The sequence below is a fragment of the Bos indicus x Bos taurus genome, chromosome 9, assembly GCF_003369695.1.
Source record: "Bos indicus x Bos taurus breed Angus x Brahman F1 hybrid chromosome 9, Bos_hybrid_MaternalHap_v2.0, whole genome shotgun sequence".
Taxonomy (NCBI): domain Eukaryota; kingdom Metazoa; phylum Chordata; class Mammalia; order Artiodactyla; family Bovidae; genus Bos; species Bos indicus x Bos taurus.
The window spans coordinates 19142372-19166057 of record NC_040084.1 but is presented as its reverse complement, the minus strand read 5'-3'; the positions used below and the strand labels follow the sequence as shown (position 1 = coordinate 19166057).

Here is a 23686-nt window from a genome sequence, read left to right as displayed (position 1 = left end):
ACTTTCACAACATCATCTTTCAGGATTTGAAATAGCTCAACTGGAATTCCATCACCTCCACGAGCTTTGTTCGTAGTGATGCTTTCTAAGGCCCACTGGACTTCACATTCCAGGATGTCTGGCTCTAGGTGAGTGATCATACCATCGTGATTATCTGGGTCGTGAAGATCTTTTTTGTACAGTTCTTCTGTGTAGTCTTGCCACTTCTTCTTAATATCATCTGCTTCTGTTAGGTCCATACCATTTCTGTCCTTTATCGAGCCAATCTTTGCATGAAATGTACCCTTGATATCTCCAATTTTCTTGAAGAGATCTCTAGTCTTTCCCATTCTGTTGTTTTCCTCTATTTCTTTGCATTGATCGCTGAGGAAGGCTTTCTTATCTCTCCTTGCTATTCTTTGGAACTCTGCATTCAGATGCTTATATCTTTCCTTTTCTCCTTTGCTTTTCACTTCTCTTGTTTTCACAGCTATTTGTAAGGCCTCCCCAGACAGCCATTTTGCTTTTTTGCATTTCTTTTCCATGGGGATGGTCTTGATCCCTGTCTCCTGTACAATGTCACGAACCTCATTCCATAGTTCATCAGGCACTTTATCAGATCTAGTCCCTTAAATCTATTCCTCATTTCCACTGTATAATCATAAGGGATTTGGTTTAGGTCATACCTGAATGGTCTAGTGGTTTTCCCTACCTTCTTCAATTTAAGTCTGAATTTGGCAATAAGGAGTTCATGGTCTGAGCCACAGTCAGCTCCCGGTCTTATTTTTGCTGACTGTATAGAGCTTCTCCATCTTTGGCTGCAAAGAATATAATCAGTCTGATTTCGGTGTTGACCATCTGGTGATGTCCATGTGTAGAGTCTTCTCTTGTGTTGTTGGAAGAGAGCGTTTGCTATGACCAGTGTGTTCTCTTGGCAAAACTCTATTAGTCTTGGCCCTGCTTCATTCCGTATTCCAAAGCCAAATTTGCCTGTTACCCCAGGTGTTCCTACTTTTGCATTCCAGTTCCTATAATGAAAAGGACATCTTTTTTGGGTGTTAGTTCTAAAAGGTTTTGTAGGTCTTCATGGAACCGTTCAACTTCAGCTTCTTTAGCATTACTGGTTGGGGCATAGACTTGGATTACTGTGATATTGAATGGTTTGCCTTGGAAACCAACAGAGATCATTCTGTCGTTTTTGAGATTGCATCCAAGTACTGCATTTTGGACTCTTTTGTTGACCATGATGGCTACTCCATTTCTTCTAAGGGATTCCTGCCCACAGTAGTAGTTATAATGGTCATCTGAGTTAAATTCACCCATTCCAGTCCATCTTAGTTCGCTGATTCCTAGAATGTCGACGTTCACTCTTGCCATCTCCTGTTTGACCACTTCCAATTTGCCTTTGTCATGGACCTAACATTCCAAGTTCCTATGCAATATTGCTCTTTACAGTATCGGACCTTGCTTCTATCACCAGTCACATCCACAACTGAGTATTGTTTTTGCTTTGGCTCCATCCCTTCATTCTTTCTGGAGTTATTTCTCCACTGATCTCCAGTAGCATATTGGGCACCTATTGACCTGGGGAGTTCCTCTTTCAGTACCCTATCATTTTGCCTTTTCATACTGTTCATGGGTTTCTCAAGGCAAGAATACTGAAATGGGTTCCCATTCCCTTCTCCAGTGGACCACATTCTGTCAGACCTCTCCACCATGACCCGTCCGTCTTGGGTGGCCCCACAGGGCATGGCTAGTTTCACTGAGTTAGACTCAGCTGTGGTCCGTGTGATTAGATTGACTAGTTTTCTGTGATTATGGTTTCAGTGTATCTGCCCTCTGATGCTGTCTCGCAACACTTACCGTCTTACATGGGTTTCTCTTACCTTGGACGTGGGGTATCTCTTCACGGCTGCTCCAGCAAAGTGCAGCCTCTGCTCCTTACCTTGGACGAGGGGTATCTCCTAACTGCTGCCCCTCCTGACCTTGAATGTGGAGTAGCTCCTCTTAGCCCTCCTACGCCCGCGCAGCCACCCATCCAGGGAGAGAACTCGAGGTTAACCTTAGCCCTAGGGGAACCTTAATATTAAATTGAAAAGAACACCACTGTCATGACCACCACAGCATAAATCTGACACTCCCCACCACTATCAACGTTTTCCCAGATAATGTCTGAACTCTCTGTCTCCATCACTGTGGGTACTGGGAGGGCAATAACATAAAAAAGAACAACTTGGGGAATGCACAAGTGTGGAATTGAAATTTATGAGCTAAGTTCAGGAAGAGTGCTTTTTGCTAGAGCTGTGGTTTCTAGTGGGCTTTTTTTAGGCACTCAGGTTCTCTGAACTGCCCACTGGCTTAAGGGAGTGAGCATCACGTGGACACGCTGTGATCTTCTCAGACATCTCTGTGGCTATGTGCTAGGTTTCTTGCTGATCATCTTCTGACATGGCACCTTCTTTTTTAGTGATAGATACATATATTACGGGCTTCCTTGATAGCTCAGTTGGTGAAGAATCTGCCTGTATATATTAGAGTCACCTACTAGGGTTTTTTATTTTTATTTTTTATCAACTTAGGGTCTTTTTTTTTTAAGATGATCTTGAGTATGTCTTCTGATATAGAAGGATCTCTAATAATGAGTTAAGACATAACAGATTTTGGAATCAGACTAATGGACTCCAAACCCTGCTCTGCCGCTTACTTGCTCTATGACCTTGGGTAAGTTAAATAACCTCTCCATCTGTTTGTGTCTTCTTTGATTTCTTTAATCAGCATCTTAGAGTTTTCAGAGTACAGGTTTCTTGTCTCCTTAGCAGGTTTGTTTCTCAGTATTTTATTCTTTTTGATGCAATCGTAAATTGCATTGCTTCTTGAACTTTCTCCTTCTGATCTTTCACTGTTAGTGTATAAAAAATGCAACAATTTTCTGTGTATTAGTTTTGTAGCCTGCAATGTTATCAAATTCATTGATGAGCTCTAGTATGTTTCTCGGAGAAGGCAATGGCACCCCACTCCAGTACTCTTGCCTGGAAAATCCCATGGGTGGAGGAGCCTGGTAGGCTGCAGTCCATGGGGTCGCTAAGAGTCAGACACGACTGAGCGACTTCACTTTCACTTTTCACTTTCCTGCATTGGAGAAGGAAATGGCCACCCACTCCAGTGTTCTTGCCTGGAGAATCCCAGGGATGGGGGAGCCTGGTGGGCTGCCGTCTATGGGGTTGCACAGAGTCGGACATGACTGAAGTGACTTAGCAGTAGCAGTATGTTTCTGGTAAATAACCTCTCATGCCTTAATTTTCTCATCAGTAAAATGAAGTCAATAATAAAATGTCCTTCATAAGCTTGCTTTGACGATTAAATGCATAAATATAGGTGCTGGCAAAATTCTTCTCTGAAGAGTCAGTTGATAAAGAGGTTAGATTTCACAGGACATATAGTCTCTTTGTAACTACCCAAACATGCCATTGAAGAGTGAATGTAGCTAGAGACAGTATGTGCATGATTTGGTGTGGCTGTGTTCCAATAAAACTTTATTTGTAATAGTAGGCAGTGAGCTGAATTTGGCTTGCAGGACATAAGTTTTTCAGATGCTGGGATACTGGTGCACCAATACTTTGGCCCCTTGTAAGAACTTAATAAATATTAGATTGTTATCATGACGATTATGATATATACTGTCACTGAATCCACAAATGAATATAAACCTATTCTATGCTAATTTTACAGTGTAGCTGTCAGAGTGTTGCATGGGCTTCACTGTCTAATCTAAGCATCTCCTAAACTAAGGGTCTCAAATCTTCCACTAAAGTCCATCTAGTGGAGGATGACAGTGAACTCCTCTCCCCTGGTTCTGGGAGTGGCAATAGCTGAAAGGCAAAACATGTCTAACAAGTGTCATATTTAATCTTAAAAATTCACATGACTTGTATTTTACTTCATAGTATATTTATGTTTCTTTCAGTACAAAAAATGGTGATTTAAATCATTCACCACTTGGTAAAACTTAACATGCTTGCCAATCGTCTGCTGGTTTTTCATGACACGTATACCAATTTCAAACCAGGAAAGGAGTACATGAAGGCTGTATACTGTCACCTTGCTTATTTAACTTATATGCAGAGTACATCATGAGAAATGCCAGGCTGGATGAAGCACAAGCTGGAATCAAGATTCAGTTCAGTTCAGTTCAGTTCAGTCACTCTGTTGTTTTGACTCTTTGCTAGGAGAAATATCAATAACCTCAGATATGCAGATGATACCACCCTTATGGCAGAAAGTGAAGAACTAAAGAGCCTCTTGAAGAAAGTGAAACAGGAAGGGAAAAAGTTGGCTTACAATTCAACATTCAGAAAACTTAGATCATGGCATCCGGTCCCATCACTTCATGGAAAATAGATGGGGAAAACAATGGAAACAGTGACAGACTTTATATTTGGGGGCTTCAAAATCACTGAAGATGGTGACTGCAGCTATGAAATTAAAAGACACTTACTCCTTGGAAGGAAAGTTATGACAAACCTAGACAGCATATTGAAAGGCAGAGACATTACTTTGCCAACAAAGGTCTGTCTAGTCAAGGCTATGGTTTTTCCAGTAGTCATGTATGGACGTGAGAGTTGGACTATACAGAAAGCCGAGCGCCAAAGAATTGACGCTTTTGAACTGTGGTATTGGAGAAGACTCTTGAGAGTCCCTTGGACTGCAAGGAGATCCAACCAGTCCATCCTAAAGGAAATCAGTCCTGAATATTCATTGGAAGGACTGACGCTGAAGCTGAAACTCCAATACTTTGGCCACCTGATGAGAAGAACTGACTCACTGGAAAAGCCCCTGATGCTGGGAAAAATTGAAGACGGGAGGAGAAGGGGACGACAGAAGATGAGATGGTTGGATGGCATCACCGACTCAAAGGACACAAGTTTGAGTAAACTCCAGGAGTTGGTGATGGAAGGGAAGCCTGGCATACTGCAGTCCACAGGGTCACAAAGAGTCAGACACGACTGAGTGACTGAATTGGACTGATACCAGTTTCAGAAACATGGCCTGTGACAACAGGAATTTAAATTTTGACATAGATAATCTACTTAGTGATTAAGGCTCTTAGCTTTATGTGTGGCTATTACATCTTTCTCAAACACAAAGAGAGGAAATGAAGTTAGGAAACATGGACATTAAGGAGTCCACTGACAAATGTAGGGAACACCAGACCTTGCCTCCCACGTGGCAGGTGACAAGGTGCATTTCTTGGCCCCTGCAGCTCTGACCTCACAGCTCAGGAACGCTGATGACACCCAGGAAATTGACATGTGCCTATCAGGCCATGACTGATAGAAACTGGCTCAAGTTGAAAAGTAAAATAACAGACAGAAAAATTTGTGCGTAAGAGAGATCATTGTTAAGTTGAGCCATATTAAATTTTCAAGATTTGGCCGTTTTGAAGTATGAAAACTGTGGCTAGGAAGTCCTAGCCACAGCATTCAGAGAAGAAAGAGAAATAAAAGGAATCCAAACTGGAAAAGAAGCAAAACTGTCACTGTAGATGACATGATACTATACATAGAGAAGTCTTAGAGATGCTACCAGAAAACTATTAGAAAACTACTAGCTGTACTTCTAGAGCTCATCACTGAATTTGGTAAATTTTCAGGGTGGAAAATTAATACACAGAAATTTTTTAAACTTCTATACACCAAGAACAAAAGATCAGAATGAGAAATTAAGGAAACAATCCTATTAACCATCGCATCAAAAAAAAAAAAAAAAATACCTAGGAATAAACCTACTTAAGGAGGCAAAATACTTGTATCCCAAAACTGTAAGACACTGATGAAAGAAACTGAAGACAACACAGACAGAAAGATATACTGTAATCTTGGATTGGAAGAATCAAAACTGCTAAGATGACTCTACTACCCAAGGCAATCTACAGATTCAATGCAATCCCTACCAAATTATCAATCACATTTTTCACAGAACTAGAACAATTTTTTTTTTAATTTGTGTGGAAATACAAAAGACCCTGAATACCCAAAACAATCTTGAGAAAGAAAAACAAGAGTTGGAAGAATCAGACTCCCTGACTCCAGACTATATTACAAAGCTACTGTAATTGAAATAGTATGGTACTGTCACAAAAACAGACATACAGATGAATGGAACAAGATAGAAAGCCCAGAAATAAATCTGCATATCTATGGCCAATTAATCTATGACAGAGAATATACAATGCAGAAAATATAATCTCTTCAACAAGTAGTGCAGGGAAAATTGAAAAGCTATGTGTAAAACAATGAAAATAAAATATTCTTTAAAATCATACACAAAAATAAACTCAAAATGAATTAAAAACCTAAATGTAAGACCAGAAACTATAAAAATTCCTGGAGGAAAACATAGGCAGAAGTCTCTCTGACAGAAATTGCAGCAATATCTTTTTGGATCTGTCTTCCAGAGTAATAGAAATAAAAACAAAATAAACAAATGGAACCTAATCAAACTTCAAAGATTTTGTAAAGCAAAGAAAACCATAAACAAAACAAAAATCAACTTACAAACTAGGAGAAAATATTTGCAAATGATGTAACTAACAAGGGATTAATTTCCAAAATGTACAAACAGCTAACATAGCTCTCTCTGTATATATACAACTAACCCAATCCCAAAATTGGCAGAAGATCTAAATATACATTTCTTCAAAGAAGACATGCAGATGGCTAAGAGTTACATGAAAAGATACTCTACATTGCTAATTATTAGAGAAATGCAAATCAAAACTACAATGAGGTATCACCTCACTCTGGTTAGAAAGGCCATTATCAAACTGTTTACAATTAGTGCTACAGAGGGTGTGGAAAAAAAGGAACCCTCCTACACTGTTGGTGGAAATGTAAATTGGTACAGCAACTATGGCGAATAGAACAGAGGTTCCTTAAAAAACTAAGAATACAGTTAATATATGATCCTGTAATTCCACTCCTGGGCATATATCCAGACATATATATAATATGAAAAGATACATGCACTCTAATGCTTGCTGCAACACTGTTTACAACAGCCAAGACATGGAAGCAACCTAACTGTCCATTGACAGATGAATAAGGAAAATGTATCCATTATGTATATATCCATATATACACACACACATATATACATATACACAATAGAATACTACTCAGCCATAAAAATGAATGAAATAATAGCATTTACGGTAACACAATGGACCTAGAGATTATCATACTAAGTAAAGTAAGCCAAAGATAAATATATGATATCACTTATATGTGGAATGTAAAAAAAAAAAAGACACAAATAAACTTATTTGCAAAATGTAGACTCAGATATAGAAAACAAACATGGTTACCGAAAGGAAAAGAGGGGAGGGATAAATTATGAGTTTGGAATTAAAATATATACAATACTATATAAAAAATAAATAGCCAATAAGGCTCTACTATATAGCATAGAGAACTATATTCAATATCTTGTAATAACCTCTAACGGAAAATAATTTAAAAAATATACATATATATAATGGAATCACTGTGCTATACATCTGAAACTAACACATTGTAAACTAACTATACTTCAATAAAAATAAATAAATAAAAATGTCAGTTTCTATGGTTCAACTAATATTTCCCCAAAGTTTATTAATAAGTAGTATGCATTACATAGCATTGGCTTTTAGGTGAAATACTACCACTGTAAATCATAATAAGAATGGCACTTTCAGACCCATTAAAAAATACACCTAGAATTAAGAATGTAGAAAGAGAAAGTAAAATTTCCTGGATGATGTTGAAAATGATCAGGGCATTTTGCTTTTAGTGGCTTAAAGGTTGAGCTGTGACCATGGTTCATAGGCACAAGCCTTTCAGACATTTTGGAGAAATGATCCTATGGGTTCTTGTTGATCCAGTGGGTATTACAAAATAAAATATCAGGACAAGCAGAATAAGCCTTGGGCATTTCGTGAAAGCACCTGGAAAGATAAAGTCCCCTGTGCTTTTCAAGCCCAAAAGCAAAGTGCATTTACTCAATCATTTTATCAGGGTGAACTGGAGAGGAAGCAGACGTAATTACACTTAACCTCTGTTAGTGTTTGCACGTATCCTGTAACATCCTCCAGTTTACTTTAAATAATCTACAGATTACTTATAATACCTAATACAAGGTAAACGATATGTCAATAGTTGCTTGCACATGGCAAATTCAAGTTTTGCCTTTTGGAACTTTGGGAGTTTTTTTCCCAAGTATTTTTGATCCATGGTTGGTTGGTTGAACCTGCACTGCAGAAGAACCTATGGATATGGAGGGGTGACTGTGCTCTGAAGCCATATGATGAATTTCTCTTAGGATGACCATTTCCCTTAGTAAACAGCTAACTGACTGCCCATGATAGATTTTTTTTTCAGACTTATATTCCAGTCTCTATTGCAATATTGTCTTATGCAGGAGTGGAACCATGCAGAGAAAGGGAAAGTAATCAAATTCAATAACATGCATGTTACAGGAAGAGTACAAGGTCTGTCATGCGCCTTCAACTTTGCAAGTCAGTATAGCACTTTCATCATGAATCAGCACTATGTGCTTCTTTAGATTTAAATTCTCAGATCTGGATCTGGATTGAGTGGAGAGGAAAAAGGCAGCTCAGGAGGATATATCTGGGGAATAAAGGAGGAAAGCAGAGTGTGTTTCTAAGCACACGGGAGGGTTTCTATGTTCACTTTGGCACAACATAAGTAGCTTGGATTTCAGATTTGCTGCCTTCAAACTCTGTCTTAGATTTTATGACTTCAACTGAATAGGCAGAGAGAGAAAAACCAAACCAAATCAACCAACCACCAAACCAAGTTCAGGAGACTAAATGAACAACCAATAAACAAAGGGTTTCCTGATAGAAACTTATCTTAAATTCACAAGACTTAAATTCATAAATTCACAAGACAGCCTGGACTCCCACTACATCAGAATTTGATTCAAATGGAAAATATCTTCTAATCAAAAATTTTAGGACTTCCCTGGTGGTCCAAGGGTTAAAAATCTACCCACCAATACAGGAGACCCGTGTTCAATTCCTGGTCCGGGGAGACTCCACATGCTGTGGAGCAACTAAGCTGGTGCACCACAAATATTAAGCCTGTGCTCTAGAGCCCAGGCTACTACTGAGCTCACACGCCAAAACTACTGAAGCTCGTGCGCCCTGGAGCCCATGCTCTGCAACAAGAGTGGTCACCACAATGAGAAGCCCCGCAACCAGAGAGTAGCCCCTGTTCGCCACAACTAAAAAAATGCCCTCGAGCAGCAACAAAGACCCATCGCAGCCACACATAAAAATAAATAAGGCATAAATAAAAAATTTTAAACATATATAGAAAAACCTGAATAAACTTTTTTGCCAACCTTATACTTAGATTCAATACTTTTCAAAAAATTTCTGTCCTTGCTTTACCTACCCTTGTTTACATTGTTGAAGTATTTTAAAGTAAATCACAGCCCCGTATCATTTTATTCCCATATATACTTCAGCATGCCTCTCAAAAATCGGGGATATTTCTTTTATAACAACCAGGCCACTTGGGTAATGCTTTTGATGACAATTTGTCACTTAAGAATAAAATTTGTATTTACTGTTCATTTATACTCTGCTACACTGCAAACATGGGTATGAGAAAGAGAGATGAAACTAAAAAAAAAAGAAGTTAAGACAGCAAAATAAAGTCAGGAATGAAAGTACTGAACCAGATATATGGAAGGTCTGATCCTAACCCTCAACCTATGAGGACTGAATAGGTTTTTCTATCCAGTGCCCAAAAATGGGTAAACAGCACCACTGCTCTGGAGAACACAGCTTTCCCTCTCTCCAAGGTCTAGGATGAATTTCTCTTAGATATCTTCGTGAAGAAGGCACTGTGAGATTTACTGGATAATATAGTTTACAAAATCCCCGTAATAAATATAGAAGAGGTTCTGTGCTCCTTCTGAATCCTGGTTGCAAACCAAGGCATAGCACCCAAGTCCAGGGGAGAAAAGTCATCCAACAAAGACCCAGAATGCTGGTCTGGTGGCCACCCGCCCCAGGTACTGCATCAAACCCACGCATGTCAAATCATCTTTCATCTCCCTCAGACTTCCACTGACCCAATATCCCCAGTAATAACACGGCCTTCATTTTAAAAACTTGAATCCAGCTGTTATTACTCTTAAGCGCTATTATCCAGAGCCACTGACGTGATGCCACAGGCGTCTTCACACCCTTTCATCGTTTGTGAATTTGGCCCAGCCTCTGGATTTTCCCCTCCTGTTGTTCGGGAGGGTTGCAAATGCCAAAAGCAATCAATCTGCAAAGCAAATCAATGTGCAGAGCCGTCAGGGGGAAGGGCTGACCCTGCGGCTATCTGCCTTTCTTTTTGTTTTTGTTTTGAAAGAACTGCAGAGCTCGGTCTTTGGATCTGATGACCAGAATACCCATGCACTCAAGGAGCTGTGTCACTCCAGCTTTTTTTCCCCCCCTGCTCTCACTGGAGGCTAGCTTCACTGAGTTTCCAGGCTGCAGGAACAGCAGTCCTGCTCTGTCACCTTGGTGACCAGTGGCTCCAGCATCCTCTGCTCCTTCTCACCTGCAGCCACCACTGCATTGGTCCTCCGTAAGCGCTCTGGCGCCCCAGCATTCTGCTACTTACCATCAATATCTCTATGGAGGGTGCAAAATGCAATTTCTTTATGTCCTTTAGTGTGTGACACAGCTCATCTGCTTTTAAAGATTTCCTCCTGGCTTCTGCTAACAGCCTTTGCTTGCTTCCTGCAGATCTATGCATCACATGGCTAAATAAACCTGTTTGATGTTGCCAGCTCTCAGGAATCCAACCAGAAAATATACTGAAATCAGATAGTTAGGTGAGCTGACATCAAGGAACAATGAGGAAAAACTCTCTCAAGAAATACAAAGAAATTCTGAATGTACAAATAGTTTCTTGTCAAACTAAAAAAGAAAGGAAAGAAAACATTAAAAGTATTCAGGGAAATTTGAACCTACCTTCAAAGGTAAAATATGCCCTTATTTTTCTGAGTATAACATTTCTATGTTAAAATTGTAGCAACAAATTCAAGTAAAAAATGTCTTTGAAAATTCCATTTCACGAAAGCATCACTGTATGTATTTAAACTTTTCTTTTCCTAATGAAAATTACTGCAAACAGCACGAAAAATGTTGATGCAGAAAACAGAATAAAAGTGATGGATGGTCTTAAAAGAGCAGAGAGGTACAAATGTTCATGAAACGCTATGCTCAAATGACTAATGTTAACATTTAGGTAAAATTATTCCATTTGGCAAGAAAATAAGTAAGATGCTCACAGAATAACACATAAATAATAGTAGTAGGAGAGATAAAGTAGGAAAAGTCAGTAATATTTCTAGATCATTTTAGGAAGTTGGCAGAGTGATTATCTAATGTTCAGATTAAAATGTTTAATATTGCCGACGAACAGAAAGATAAAATCTTTATTTATCCAGTACATTAAAAAGAATTGTTGGGTGTTTTGTTGTTGGTGGCCTACAATATTCAGATCATGATCTCCATTTCCTGTGACACTTCACAGAATTCTTAATTCTTACTCTTTTTCACTCTCTCCCACATATAGCCACCCAACCTTATTTTTAGACTTCTGTTTATGATTAACGGTATTTTAAGTTTCCTCAATGCAGCCCTTTATTTGGAGTCTTTATCGCTGGAAGTCTAGTTGAATCCTGTTTTCCTTTTTCCTTCAGTCATTTGCTCTCCTAAATTCCAGAAGAGCATGCATCTCACATGTGCTTCACCATCGCTCCATTTTAATTAAAGGTGCCTTGTTAGCATTGTTTTCAGAACCCAGGAAGTTATACCACCATATAATCAAGGAATTCACGGTGAAGTTTTAAGAATGTGAGGCTAACCTGCAGATACTTGCTGGAGGAGGAGTTCAAGCTCTCTATTAAAGAACAGGAGAGGTTTCAGTTTTGAAAGGAAAGAAGGCTGCTCCAAAGGGAAAGAATGATATGGAAAGCAGCTGGCAGCAGAGGGGAAACAAACCTGGGTACTAGAGGCATGTCTGGCAGACAGAGGGGGTAGAAGCAATTTTTCCTTGCTTATAATGGATGGTTATAAAAAGCATACTGCTGACAAAGTCCAGTACAAGTTCCGGAAGGTGTTGGATTCGACATGCCCTCTTTGGTTCCAGTGGGGGAAAGCAGGGCCATCCACCCACTGAATGGCTTCAAAACCACACCAGAAGAAACAGGCCCCCGAGATCAGGACTCATGAGGAGTCCCTCTGGGAAAGGTCTGGGTATGATTAAAGTATTTGGTAATGAAATGTTCCACACTACTTTATATGTATCACTGCATTGGCTACCCAACCCTTCCGATGCACAGAGCCCTTCTGGAACCCATCAGCAGCTTCGTCTACCATCTCTGGCTCTTTTTCATCCTAATTTAGGGCTGGCAATTCTTAATTGCCTAAATCTATCCGGGGAAGTCTTGATACACAAATCACAGATGGGTTGATTTGTGGTGGGACAAAATTACTGTTTTCTTTCTAGTTTAAATTCTCTTCTAAATATCTGTAAGAATCTATGCTTGGGTCATTCTTTATATAAAGTAGTAGCATATTACAGGAGGGGAGATTCTTAAGGACCCAGTTCACCTGTAGACTCACAGATTCTGAGATTGGAATACTTAAAGAGAGGAATGAGGGTTAGACAAGGGCCTTTAATTCACTATTTGATAACTTAATTTGTAGTATTAAATAAAGGTGAACACTCTCTTAAAAATTAAGCCCTAAATTCTTCATATTCTTTTCTTCCCAGTTTTATTGAGATATAGATGACATATAATACTGTGTAAATTTAAAGTGTGTAATGTCACTGTGGGCATATACCCAGAGAAAACTCTAATTCAAAAAGATACATGCACCCCAAGTTTCACAGCAGTGCTATTTACAATAGCTGAGACATGGAAGCTATCTAAATGCTCATCAACAGATAAATGGATAAAGAAGATGTAGATATTACCCATTAATAAAAAGGAATGAACTAATACCATTTGCAGCAACATGAATGGACCTACAGATCGTCATACTAAGTGAAGTACACCAGACAAGGACAAGTATCATATGGTATCACCTATATGTGGAATCTTAAAAAATGCTACAAATGAACTTATTATCAAACAGAAGTAGACTCTTAGACATAGAAGACAAACTTCTGGTTACCAAGGGGAAAGGTTGGGAGGATAAATTAGAACTTTGGGATTAACATATACATACTACTGTGTATAAAATAGATAACCAACAAGGGCCTACTATATAGCATAGTGAACTGTTTTCAATATCTTATAATAACCTATAATGAAAAAAGAATCTGAAAAAGAATATATATATCCACAAATGTGCCTAACTGAATCTCTTTGCTGTACACCTGAAACTAATATAACATTGTAAATCAACTATACTTCAATAAAAAAATTTTAATGTATATAATGTGATGATACACATACGTGTTGCAAAATGTTTACCACAATAAGGTTAGTTAACACATAATTAACTTATACAATTATGATCCTATCGTTGTTGCTATGGTAAGAATGCCAAAGCTCTACTCTTACAGCAAGTTTTTTTAATAAAAATTTATTTATTTTTGGCTGTCTTAATTGCAGCATGCAGGAGATTCATTGCAGCACGCGAGATATTTCGTGGTGGCATGCAGGCATCTCTCTAGTTGTGCCCTGCGAGCTCCAGCGTGCATGGGCTTTATAGTTTGCAGCATGTGGGCTCAGTAGTTGTGGCGTATGGACTTAGTTGACCTGTGGCATGTGTGGTCTTAGTTCCCAACCAGCGTTCGAACCCACATCCCCTGCATTGGAAGGCAGATTCTTAACGACTGGACCACTAGAGAAGTAGCTCACAGCAACTTTCAAATACACAAGACACTACTGTAACCTATAGCCACCAAGCCACATATTTGATTTCCCAAATTTATTCATCCTAAAACTGAAAGGTTGTGCCCTTCACCAACATCTCTCTATTCCCCCCACTACCCCTAAGCCTATGGCAACCACCAATCTGCTGTCTCTATGAAATGGATGTTTTTGGATTCCACATATAAGTGAGGTCATAGAGGTATCTCTTTTAGGTAGTGATTTTCACTTCCTTCAGGTATACACCTAGAAGTGGAATTGCTGAATCATATGGTAGTTCTATTTTTAATTTTTCTGAGGAAACTCCATATTGTTTTTCATAGTGGCTGCACCAATTTGCATTCCCAACAACAGTGTGCCAAGATTTCCTTTTCTCCACATCCTTACCAGCATTTGTTGCCTCTTGTCTTTTTGATTACAGCCATTCTATCAGGTGTAAGTTGATAACTCATGGTTTTGAGGTGTATTTCCATAATGATGAGTAATGTTGAGAACCTTTTCATATGCTTGTTGACCATTTTTTATGTCTTTGGAAAAATGTCTATTCAAGTCCTCTGGCCATTTTTTAATTGTTTTCATTTTTATATTTTTGCTATTGAGTTTTATGAGTTCCTTATATACTTCTGATGTTAACCCATTATCAGATACACGGTTTTCAAATATTTTCTTCTAATCTGTATATTGCCTTTCATATTGACTATTTCTTTTGCTGGGCAGAAATATGTAGTTTAAAAGTCTCACTTATTTTTTTCTTTTGTTGCTTCTGCTTTTGGTGCCATATTAAAAAATTCATTGCCATGACTGATGTCAAGGAGCTTTTCACCTATGTTTTCTTCTGGGGGGTTTGGTTTAGGTCTTATAATTAAGTACTTAATCCACTTTGAGTTAATTTTTGTGAGTGATGTAAAATAGGGGTTCAGTTTCAATCTTTACATGTGGATATCCTGTTTCCCAAACATTATCTGGTTTTTGGCCATGCCACACAGCATTTCACATGCTAGCAAGGTCATGCTCAAAATCCTCCAAGCTAAGCTTCAAAAGTGTGTCGACTGAGAACATCCAGATGTACAAGCTGGATTTAGAAAAGGCAGAGGAAAGAGATTAAATTGCCAACATCCGCTGGATCAAAAAGCAAGACAATTCCAGAAAAACATCTACTTCTTCTTCATTTGCTCCATTAAAACCTTTGACTGTGTGGATCACAACAAACTGTGGAAGATACTTAAGGAGATGGGAATAACAGATAACCTTACTTGCCTCCTGAGAAACCTGTATACAGGTTAGGAAGCAACAGTTAGAATTGGACATGGAACAATGGACTGGTTCAAAATTGGGGAAGGAGTACATAGGCTATATACTTGCACCCTGCTTACTTAACTTCTATGCAGAGTACATCAGGTGAAATGCTGGGCTGAATGAAGCACAAGATGGAGTCAAGATTTCTGGGAGAAATATCAGTAACCTCAGATATGCAGATGACACCACCCTAATGGAAGAAAGTGAAGAGGAATTAAAGAGCCACTTGATAAAGGTGAAAGAGGAGAGTGAAAAAGCGGGCTTAAAACTCAACATTAAAAAACTAAGATCATGGATTCTGGTCCCATCTCTTCATGGCACATAGATGAGGAAACAATGGAAACGGTGAACAATTTTATTTTCTTGGGCTCCAAAATCACTGCTGATGGTGATATCAGCCATAAAGTAAAAGAGGCTTGCTCCTTGGAAGAAAAGCTATTACAAACCTAGACAGCATATTAAAAAGCAGAGACATTACTTTGCCAACAAAGGTTCATACAGTCAAATCTCTGGTTTTTCTAGTAGTCATGTGTGGGTATGAGACTTAGACCATAAAGAAGGCTGAATGCTGAAGTACTGATGCTTTCCAACTGCAGTGCTGGAGAACTCTTGCGAGTCCCTTGGACTGCAAGAAGATCAAACCAGTTGATCCTAAAGGAAATCAATTCTGAATATTCATTAGAAGGATTGATGCTGATGCTGAAGCTCCAATACTTTGGCCACCTGATGCAAAGAGATGACTCACTGGAGAAGACCCTGATGCTGGGAAAGATAGAAGGCAGGAGGGGAAGGGGATGACAGAGGGTGAAATGGTTGGATGGCATCACTGACTCAATGGATATGAGTTTTAGCAAGCTCCGGGAGATGGTGAAGGACAGGGAAGCCTGGCATGCTGCAGTCCATGGGGTTGTAAAGAGTTGGACATGATTGAGTGACTGAACAACAACTCAGCATGTGGAATCTTAGTTCTCTAACTAGCAATCGAACCCACACCCCCTGCAGTGGAAGCTTGGGGTCCTAACCACTGGACCACCAAGTGGTCCAAACACCATTCCCCCAAACACCATTTTTGAAGAGATTACCTCTCCCCACTGGGTATTCTTGGCTCTCTTGTCAAACATTAGGTGACCATGTACGGCTGCATCTATTTCTAGGCTCTCTATTCTATTTCATTAGTCTATCGATCAGTCTATTTTTATGTCAGTACCATACTGTGTTGATTACTACAATAATCAAAATCTACAGCTTTGAAATCAGGAAGTGTGAAGCATCAACTTTGTTCTTTCTCAAGATTGCTCTGACTATTTGAGATAGTTTGTTGTTACATACGAATTTTAGGATTTTTTTCTATTTCTGTAGAAAACGTCAATGGAATTTTGATAGAGATTGCCTTAAGATCATTTGGATAGTATGAATATTTTAACAATATTAACTCATGATCCATGAACACAGTATATTATTCCATTTATGTGTGCCTTCAATTATTTTCATCAATGTTTAATAGTTTTGGTGTATATATATTTCATTTTCTTTGTTAAATTTATTCCTAAGTATTTTATTCTTTTCAAGCTACTGTAAATGGGATCTTTTTATCTCTTTTTCAAATAGCTCTTATTAGTGTACAGAAATGCAGCAAATTTTTGCATGTTGATTTTGTATTCTGAAACTATCAAATTCATTTATTGGGTCTCAGAGTTTTTCAATGGAGTCTAGGATTTTCTTTATACAAGATCATGTCATCAGCAAATAGATAATTTTATCTCTTCCTTTTTGATTTAGATGGGAATTTTATTTTTCTTTCTTTCATTTCCTTTTCTTGCCTTATTACTCTGGTTAGGACTTCCAGTACTACACTGAATAGGAGTAGTGAGAATGGGAATCTCTTTCTTGTTCCTGCCCACAGTGGGAAAGCTTTCAGCTTTTCACCACTGAGTATGATGTTAGCTGTGGGCTTTTCATGTATATGTGTGTGCATGCTAAGCCACTTCAGTTGTGTCCAACTCTTTGTGCCACCTGGGAACCCACATGGGCTTGTCATATATGTCTTTAATTAACTTATTTTTCTATTGAAGGATAACTGCTTTACAGAGTTTTGCTGTTTTCTGTCAAACCTCAACATGAATCAGCCATAGGTATACATATATCCCCTCCCATTTGAACCTCCCTCCCCATCCCAACTTTCTGGGTTGCTACAGAGCCCCTGTTTGAGTTTCTTAGCCATACAGCAAATTCCCATTGGCTTTCTATTTTACATATGGTAATGTAAGTTTCCATGTTACTCTTTCCATACATCTCACCCTTTCCTCCCCTCTCCCCATGTTCATAACTCTATTCTCTATGTCTGTTTCTCCACTGCTGCCCTGTAAGTAAATTCTTCAGTACCATATTTCTAGATTCCATATATATGCATTAGAATACAATATTTATCTTTCTCTATCTGAGTTACTTCACTCTGTATACTAGGTTCTAGGTTCATCCACCTCATTAGAACTGACTCAAAGGCATTCCTTTTCATGGCTGAGTAATATTCCATTGTGTATAGGTACCACAACTTCTTTATCCATTCATCTGTTGATGGACATCTAGGTTGCTTCCATGTTCTAGCTATTGTAAATAGTGCTGCAATGAACAATGGGATACATATATCTTTTTCAATTTTGGTTTCCTCAGGATATATGCCTAGGAGTGGGATTGCTCGGTCTTATGGTGGTTTTATTTCTAGTTTTTTAAGGAATCTCTATACTGTCTTCCACAGTGGCTGTATCAATTTACATTCCCACCAACAATGCAAGAGTGTTCCCTTTTCTTCATACCCTCTCCAGCATTTATTGTTTGCAGAACTTTTGATGATGGCTATTCTGACTGGTAGTTTGAACATTCTTTGGCATTGCCTTTCTTTGGGATTGGAATGAAAACTGACCTTTTCCAGTTCTGTGGCCACTGCTGAGTTTTCCAAATTGCTGGCATACTGAGTGCAATACTTTCACAGCATCACCTTTCAAGATTTGAAATAGCTCAATTGGAATTCCATCACCTCCACTAGCTTTGTTCATAGTGATGCTTTCTAAGGCCCACTTGACTTCACATTCCAGGATGTCTGGCTCTAGGTCAGTGATCACACCATTGTGATTATCTGGGTCGTGAAGCTCTTTTCTGTACAGTTCGTCTGTGTATTCCTGCCACCCCTTCTTAATATCATCTGCTTCTGTTAGGTCCATACCATTTCTGTCCTTTATCGAGCCCATCTTTGCATGAAATATTCCCTTGGTAGTTCTAATTTTCTTGAAGAGATCTCTAGTCTTTCCCATTCTGTTGTTTTCCTCTTTTTCTTTGCATTGATCGCTGAGGAAGGCTTTCTTTATCTCTCCTGGCTATTCTTTGGAACTCTGCATTCAAATGGGAATATCTTTCCTTTTCTCCTTTTATTTTTACTTCTCTTCTTTTCACAGCTATTTGTAAGGCCTCCTCAGACAGCCATTTTGCTTTTTTGCATTTCTTTTCCATGGGGATGGTGTTGATCCCTGTCTCCTGTACAATGTCATGAACCTCAGTCCATAGTTCACTAGGCACTCTGTCTATCAGATCTAGTCCCTCATTCTATTTCTCACTTCCACTGTATAATCATAAGGGCTTTGATTTAGGTCATATCTGAATGGTCTAGTGGTTTTCCCTACTTTCTTCAATTTAAATCTGAATTTGGCAATAAGGAGTTCATGATCTGAGCCACAGTCAGCTCCCGGTCTTATTTTTGCTGACTGTATAGAGCTTCTCCATCTTTGGCTGCAAAGAATATAATCAGTCTGATTTCGGTGTTGACCATCTGGTGATGTCCATGTATAGAGTCTTCTCTTGTGTTGTTGGAAGAGGGTGTTTGCTATGACCAGCGTTCTCTTCGCAAAACTCTATTAGTCTTGGCCCTGCTTCATTCCGTATTCCAAGGCCAAATTTGCCTGTTACTCCAGGTGTTTCTTGACATCCTACTTTTGCATTCCAGTCCCCTATAATGAAAAGGACATTTTTTATGGGTGTTAGTTCTAAAGGTCTTCTAGGTCTTCATAGAACTGTTCAACTTCAGCTTCTTCAGTGTTACTGATTGGGGCATAGGCTTGGATCACCGTGATATTGAATAGTTTGCCTTGGAAACAAATAGAGGTCATTCTGTCTTTTTTGAGATTGCATCCAAGTACTCCATTTGGACTCTTTTGTTCACCATGATGGCTACTCCATTTCTTCTAAGGGATTCCTACCTGCAGTAGTAGATATAATGGTCACTTATTTCACATGCTAGTAAAGTAATGCTCAAAATTCCCCAAGCCAGGCTTCAGCAATATGTGAACCATGAACTTCCAGATGTTCAAGCTGGTTTTATAAAAGGCAGAGGAACCAGAGACTAAATTGCCAACATCTGCTGGATCATCAAAAAAGCAAGAGAGTTCCAGAAAATCATCTATTTCTGCTTTATTGACTATGCCAAAGCCTTTGACTGTGTGGATCACAATAAACTGTGGAAAATTCTGAAAGAGATGGGAATACCAGACCACCTGAACTGCCTCTTGAGAAACCTGTATGCAGGTCAGGAAGCAACAGTTAGAACTGGACATGGAACAACAGACTGGTTCCAAATAGGAAAAGGAGTACGTCAAGGCTGCATATTGTCACCCTGCTTATTTAACTTATATGCAGAGTACATCATAAGAAGCGCTGGGCTGGAAGAAGCACAAGCTGGAATCAAGATTGCTGGGAGAAATATCAATAACCTCAGATACACAGATTTTTTATGGCAGAAAGCAAGGAAGAACTAAAGAGCCTCTTGATCAAAGTGAAAGAGCAGAGTGGAAATGTTGGCTTAAAACTCAACATTCTGAAAACTAAGATCATGGCATCTGGTCCCATCACTCCATGGCAAATAGATGGGGAAAAAATGGAAACAGTGACAGACCTCTCTTGGGCTCCAAAATCACTGAAGATGGTGACCGCAGCCATGAAATTAAACGACACTTTTTCCTTGGAAGAAAAGGTGTCACCAACCTAGACAGCATATTCAAAAGCAGAGACATTACTTTGCCAACAAAGGTCCATCTAGTCAAAGCTATGGTTTTTCCAGTAGCCGTGTATGGATATGAGAGTTGGACTACAAAGAAAGCTGAGAGCCAAAGAATTGATGCTTTTGAACTGTGGTGTTGGAGAAGACTCTTGAGTGTCCCTTGGATTTCAAGGAGATCAAAGCAGTCATTCCTTAAGGAAATCAGTGCTGAATATTGATTGGAAGGACTGACACTGAAGCTGAAACTCCAATACTTTGGCCACCTGATGCGAAGAACTGACTCACTGGAAAAGGCCCTGATGCTGGGAAAGGTTGAAGGCAGAAGGAGAAGGGGATGACAGAGGATGAGATGGTTGGATGGCATCACTGACTCGATGGACATGGGTTTGGGTGGACCCCTGGAGTTGGTGATGGACAGGGAGGCCTGGTGTGCTGTGGTTCATGGGGTCGCAAAGAATCGGACATGACTGAGAGACTGAACTGAACTGAGGCTTGATGGATTTCATTACTTTTTCTATAACAATAATGGATTTTTTAATGGTGTAACTGTTCATGACGTTCTGTCTATTGGGGTTCTCTTCTATAGTGCTGGCAATCGCTTCCATAGAGTACCAGGTGTATTGAACCTTAAAAGTCTTTATGACCCCCTGATCTAGAGGCTAAATTAGAGATGTGTGTGAGGGTAACTAGGCCACTTCAGCACACTTGGTGTTGAACTCGCAGAGTTCTGGCTGCCCAAGGGTTGAAATCAGAAGAACTTGAAAGGCAGTTTCTTACTGGCAAGGTAATTCTTGTCTTCAGGGACAAAGCCCTGATGGACCCAATCCAGAAGAAGTGTTCTTGTTGTCAAGGCCTTTTGTTGTAGAACCAAAAGACCAGCAACTGATGTTGTTTTCTCTTCATGAATGGAAGAAGAGCAACTTTATAGATAAAGGCAGTCCTGATCATAAACCCAAATACATTTGTACAAAATTGAGTCAGTTTCTCCTATCCTGCCTTAAATCCTAGTGCTTGCTTCTCTTCCTTACTAATAAATGTCCTTTGTAGCATTATTCTTCCAGAATAAGCCTCTTTCCTCTGCATTAAAATCTCATCAGGCATATATCCCAGATATCCTAATGACTTTTTTGGCTCTTGCTGCAGGTTTTGACTGAAAGTCTATTTTGTCTGATTCAAGTATAGCTACCTCTACTCTCTTTAGTTTTTAATTTTAATAGAATACATTTTTCCATTTATTCACTTGAGCCTACATGTGTTTTTGAAGCTAAATTGACTCTGTTGCAGACAGCATATAGCTGGGTTGTTGTTGTTTTTTAATACTTTCATTCACTCTGTGCAATTTGATTGGAGATTTTTATCTATTTACATTTAAAGTAATTACTGCTAGGTAAGGATGGAAATACCTCTTGAGAAACCTATATGCAGGTCAGGAAGCAACAATTAGAACTGGACATGGAACAACAGACTGGTTCCAAAAGGAAAAGGAGTACGTCAAGGCTGTATATTGTCACCCTGCTTATTTAACTTATATGTAGAGTACATCAGGAGAAACGCTGGGCTGGAAGAAGTACAAGCTGGAATCAAGATTGCCGGGAGAAATATCAATAACCTCAGATATGCAGATGATACCACCTTTATGGCAGAAAGTGAAGAGGAACTAAAAAGCCTCTTGATGAAAGTGAAAGAGGAGAGTGAAAAAGTTGGCTTAAAGCTCAACATTCAGAAAACGAAGCTCATGGCATCTGGTCCCATCACTTCATGGGAAATAGATGGGGAAACAGTGGAAACAGTGTCAGACTTTATTTTCTCAGGCTCCAAAATCACTGCAGATGGTGATTGCAGCCATGAAATTAAAAGATGCTTACTCCTTGGAAGGAAAGTTATGACCAACCTAGATAGCATATTCAAAAGCAGAGACATTACTTTGCCAACAAAGGTCTATCTAGTTAAGGCTATGTTTTTTCCAGTAGTCATGTATGGATGTGAGAGTTGGACTGTGAAGAAAGCTGAGCGCCAAAGAATTGATGCTTTTGAAGTGTGGTGTTGGAGAAGACTCTTGAGAGTCCCTTGGACTGCAAGGAGATCCAACCAGTCCATTCTGAAGGAGATCAGCCCTGGGATTTCTTTGGAAGGAATGATGCTAAAGCTGAAACTCCAATACTTTTGCCACCTCATGCAAAGAGTTGACTCATTGGAAAAGACTCTGATGCTGAGAGGGATTGGGGGCAGGAGGAGAAGGGGACGACAGAGGATGAGATGGCTGGATGGCATCACCAACTTGATGGACATTAGTTTGGGTGAACTCCAGGAGTTGGTGATGGACAGGCAGGCCTGGCGTGCTGCAATTCATGGGGTCACAACGAGTCGGACATCACTGAGCAACTGAACTAAACTGAACTGAAAGGACTTACTATTGCCCCTCTTGTCATTTTTGGGGGGTGGGGGCTGTTTTGTAGTTTGGTTCTTCCTTTCTTCCATTCTTGCTGTCTTTCTTCATGAAATGATGATCTTCAACAGTGGTGTGCTATGATTCATTTCTCTTTCTCTTGTATGTAGTTACTGTAGGTTTTTGTTTTGTGTTTAGTTTATGCCTTACTTGAAGCCTGTTGCACATATAGCAGTGTTTTTTAAACTCATGACAATTTAACTTTGATCATACACACAAACTCTTATCTTTTATTTTTCTTCCTCATGTTTTATGTTTGAATACTTTGTCAGGAACTTTCTGTATCTCCATTTCTTTGGGGCTAGTTACTAGAGGTTTACTATATTCCTGTGAAATCATGTTTCTCTGATTCTTCATGATCCTTGTAGCCTTGCATAGATGTCCTACACACTGGAAGAAGCAGTCGTCTCTTCCAGACTTGCTGGACTGACTTTGTAAGAAATGACTTGTACGTGTGGGTGGGGCATGCTGAAGCATTCTGTGACTCCAGGTTTCATGATGCAGGGCACCAAGTGCTGGGGTGTGTGCTGGCACCAGGTCTTGGGGGGCATGCTGGCTCACTGGCTCAGGCTATAGGGGTCCACACCACCTATAACTGCATAGTGCTTAGGGGTCACTGCAGGGTTATCTACAGATTTTGCAAGCGATGTTGTGGTTCTCAGCAATGCTTTGAGCTCCAGTAGCTAGGGATTGGGGCACACAACAGCGCTGGCCACAGCTGGTGGAGTACACACACTGAGCTATGAGGGACCGCTCCAGGCAGGCAAGGACTGACTGCAAACAGACACTCAGTGCTGGGTCCAGGGCCAGCAGCAAAGGCCAGGGCTAGCTGTCAGCACACTGGCTGCTGTCGGCACCCTGCCTGATGGTGTGGACTACTCGGCTTCACAGTCTTCCCTGGAAATGCATGTGGCAGTAGAGACCAGTGGTGTGCAAATGCACAGGTGGAGGAGCTAGCCCTGAGC

At 39.6% G+C, this 23686-nt stretch overlaps 1 long non-coding RNA gene across 1 annotated transcript in view; it reads right to left on the bottom strand.

Moving 5' to 3' along the window:
* LOC113898114 overlaps positions 1 to 10783 on the bottom strand; it is an 81704-nt gene extending 70921 nt beyond the window's left edge. Inside the window, exon 1 of the long non-coding RNA XR_003512530.1 lies at positions 10665 to 10783. This is a non-coding gene — a long non-coding RNA (uncharacterized LOC113898114). The remainder of the gene's footprint in view (positions 1 to 10664) is intronic.
* Between the last annotated feature and the right edge of the window lie 12903 nt (positions 10784 to 23686).